The following is a 4,212-nucleotide window of genomic DNA, read 5'->3' as shown; positions in this document are numbered from 1 at the left end:
AGCTTCACTGTCTCGTTCTGGCCGGAGATTCAATCCCGTTCTGCTTTGATCATGTCTAGTTATACAAACGTACATTTGTTTAGGTTAAAAGGACGGCATGTAAAGTGACTAGTGCAATGAGCTTTAAAAGGCTAAAGAAACTTACAAGCTTTATCTCGGGATTCCGTGCACAGCAGCCGTGTTGTGCTTTCAGTGAGGAGCAGAGAGGGAGACGGACTGATTGTGCGTCGGTTAAATAGGTCCGTCAATACCACGGACGTCCTCCGTGGTTCCCACCCACTGACTTCCGTTCACCCGTTACACTTTATTTGAAAAAAAGTGTTTATTAAAAAAGAGAAATAAATTATTTAAGCAGACATTGAACCATAATGTTTTTCTTCTTCCTTTGAAAATAAATTATATTTTAAAAGTTATTAACTCTGATTTTAGTGAAAATATTTGGAACAGTTTTGCTTTGTTCAAGTCCCACTTGTTGTCCTGCAAACACCTGCAACACTCAGACAGTGTTTACCAGTGAGCTGTGACATTCATCCTAGTCTGGTAGACGTCATTAGGAGAGGACACCTACTTCAGGGACCATTCCAGGTTCATGTCTGACTTCAGGGAGAAGGTGCTGAGCATCTCCTGCTGTGGGGCAGTGAGGGTGGGCACTGGGCTGGAGGAAGGGGGCGGGGCACAAAAGCTCTGCTGATCTGCTCCGTTGTAGCCATTCTGATGAAGAGCTGGTCGTTGATGATGCACAAACTGTTCAAGTATGAACGAGGACCACAGGGTTCAAAGGTTAGAGACTTTCTATGGTGTTAATATTACAGTAATATAGGCCACACCAAGGCTGTGTCCCTATAGTCCCTCCTATCTCCTTTCCTATCCACTGTCCTTTAACACCTGGAAGTGTTTAAGTGGTGGTTGTGATAAAAGAGCGTTTTCTGAGGAAAGGAGGCGTGGCCGTAGGATCATTACATCACCTAGTGGAAGTGCGTCTGATCGTCAAAACAAACGTGGTCACCTTTTCCTAACTCCTCTCCTAACACCTTTCCTTAACTCTATGACATCTTCCACAGGGTTAAGGAAAAGTGGATAGGAAAGGAGATAGGAGGGACTATTCAGACACAGCCTAAGCCTTAGTTCATCTTTAGTTTGACTGTGAGCAGGGTTTGGGGTCAATTACATTATTCAGTTACAATTACATCTTCAATTACTCATGTTCAATCATGATGACAGTTACATTTTATACAATTACAATGTTTTTTTTTGTCCTCTGAAAGTCAGTTACAATTACATTCTCAATTACTAAAGTCCAATTACAACTAAACACAATTACTGATCCTGAAATAAATAACCTATTAAAAGTTTACACTAATACACTAAATATCTATCATCTCATTTATTTCCTATATATTACAAAGAAGCTTCCTAATCAATGAAAATATAGGTTTTAATATTTTTAAAATGATAAAATGTGTGAAAGCTTGATATGAAACATATTGTTAACTACATATGTATAGAGCTGTACATATAGAACTGTAACATGGTTTACCAGTTTAGCCTTAAATTATAATTGACAATTTTTATAGAATTTTCATGGCAATTACAATTAAATAGTCAATTATCTGAACTCAATTACAATCTAATTACAATTATGACAGCAACAGATTTTTTAAAATTACAATTATAATTATGCTATAATTGTAATTAATTATCAATTAAGCAATTATAATTATATTGTTGCTACAATACAAACAGATGTTGGTTTGATATATTTATTAAAGTTGTTTGTTATTATTATAATTATTATTATTATTGATATGAGAAATAAATATGGTAATAACTGGAATATTTTGAGATTATATTATTTAATATTTACTACCACACAAAAGTAATAAAAAGTGGTATCGTTGAGTACCGATACTGATTTACGAGTAATGAGTATGGGTTTAAATGTGAAAGGTGCCCATCCCCAGTAATCTCTACAAGGGGAGTGGTGGCCTAGTGGTTAAGGACGCTGGGCTTGTAATCGGAGTGGTTGGCGGTTCAAGCCTCACCGGGGCCGTCACTGTGGGTTGTTGAGCAAGTCCCTTAACCCCGAACTGCTCCCCAGGCGCCGCAAAAATGGCTGCCCACTGGATGGGTTAAATGCAGAGGACAAATTCCATGTATTTAACAACATTACATGGCCAATTAAAGGAGAAAACCCTGATTTAATAATTCAATAACAATGGTTGTTGTGTAAAAGCGTTAATGTTTATCATTTTCTTTTATGGACAAATAAATATACATTAGGTAAATATAGGAATACACAGAAAACACATGTGGTGAAACAGTATTTACTGTTTGTTCATTCCAGTCATACTAGTGGAGGCAAGCATTATCTGAAGCTACAGCTGATAATGAGCACTTTGGTTTTACGTGTGTAACTTACCCAGAATCCACTGCTGGAACTGTGATGAAAACCTTGTAGGTTCTTTAGATTTATCATCTACAACAACTGAAAAAGCCAGGAAAGCGTTAGTGAGAATAGATGAGTTGCAGTGGATCTTCTTAAAACCATGACGACTAAGATACTGACCTTCTTTGAAGACTCCGCCCACTGTGAATGACAGCAGCGTATTCTGTCAAAACAAAGCAGTTTGGCTGAGAGTGAACAACATAAATGATGTAACTCAGTGTGTGGCAGATCAGACGTGAACTCACTGTGTAGGCGTTTACGTCCACGGTGAAAGAGATGATGTCATGCTGGGTTTATGGCAGCTCGTTGAGGAACGTCACCACATTCAGTCGTGTGTGTGCTTCAGCAGATGGAAACGCATCACTAGGGCAGTTAAAAAACAAGACAAACATCAGGTGGGCTCCATCATTACTAGGGTTGGGTATCGGTTACTACTCGCTACTTTTTCAACACTTTTGGTGCAAAATCATTATTTTAAACTAACTTCAAAATCTCAAAATGCCCTTTTATTTCCAGAGCCAAATTTAACACATTTAACTCAAAATAACAAATAAACTATTATTAGATAAACTTAACATCAGCGTTTCCCACACATTCATTTATTTATGGAGGATAATGTCACACACCTTCTTTTAGGCCGTGTTTTGTGTATGTGCTACGGTTAGAAATGAGGTCATTGATCAATGATCTGAGCAGCGGCAACAACGTCATGTGTATCAAGTAATGTGTGACACCGACATCTTTGTTCTTATTGGGCCCGCTTACTAGCGTTACCATGGGAACTGGTCCCATTCTCGTTCCAGGTTTCAGCACCAAACCCTAATCATTACAAGTCATACGTTGTAATGAAACAACACAATTCTTAAGATCTTAAATATTTAAACCACATTTTAAGTAATAATAATAATACATTATGAAACCAACTGTAATCAATGAATAATAATTCTAACCACTAAAAATGTAAACTGTATATAAAAGTATCACCTGGTGCTTCCAGCCTGTTAACCCAGTAACACAAACTATTTAGATTGTGTTTTAAAAAGCAGTGATTGATAAATACTTCCACTATATAAAACAACACATTCACAATCCAAGGTGTTTCCTTTGAAATGTCAAAGGAAGTGGTCAACATTGTGAATAATCTAATGCAAAAGATGTGGTGTGGTTACCTGTGTCTGTGTGAATACTGTTCAGATCCAAAGCTTGTTGTGATCCATCAAAACGTTTAGACATGCATTGCTAGAAAAGAGAAAAAAACATCTTTAAAACAGTTTAAAAACATTCTTTTAAATCAGGGATGATCATAGTTAACTATTTAACCGTTAACAGACAACAACTTTGACCAATTAATGCTAACATATTACTTTCTGCAAGTCCTAAAAAATAAGATGTACTATTGTATGTATTATTTTACAAGGATATTAACATTTGGCTATGGTATTATTATTTAAAATAACTCAAAATGTCCAGTAAATTCCTAAACATCATTCTAATAATAAACGTTAAAGAAAGAAAGAAAGAAAGAAAGAAGTCTGAAGTCTTTGGTCACGAGTCCAAGTCAAGTCTCTACAAAATAAAAGTCTTCTGTCTCTTCTGGTTGTAATGAACCTTCTGTCATCTGCTGCTATCTGGTTGCTGAAGAATACTGCACAGTAATATCTAAGAAATTCATTTTATAGAATAAATGCGTTTAATGGTGATTTAAGAGTGAATAAAGTAGTTACAGACTGAAGGATTTGGTCTGTGGGTGATTTAATAGATTTCAG

The 4,212-nt window shown here is 36.4% G+C and overlaps 1 long non-coding RNA gene across 1 annotated transcript; it reads right to left on the bottom strand.

Annotated features, from left to right (window-relative positions):
* Nucleotides 1–457: 457 nt before the first annotated feature.
* On the bottom strand, nucleotides 458–3,750 carry LOC114469072 (uncharacterized). Its single transcript, XR_003674706.1, has 6 exons — nucleotides 3,616–3,750; nucleotides 2,692–2,809; nucleotides 2,567–2,609; nucleotides 2,420–2,485; nucleotides 569–744; nucleotides 458–487 (listed from the first exon to the last, which is right to left on the bottom strand). It is a non-coding gene; the product is annotated as an uncharacterized LOC114469072 (long non-coding RNA).
* Nucleotides 3,751–4,212: the final 462 nt, after the last annotated feature.

This window comes from Gouania willdenowi, chromosome 1 (assembly GCF_900634775.1).
Source record: "Gouania willdenowi chromosome 1, fGouWil2.1, whole genome shotgun sequence".
Lineage (NCBI taxonomy): Eukaryota > Metazoa > Chordata > Actinopteri > Blenniiformes > Gobiesocidae > Gouania > Gouania willdenowi.
The sequence above is the reverse complement of the archived record's forward strand: the minus strand, read 5'-3'. Positions and strand labels throughout refer to the sequence as shown.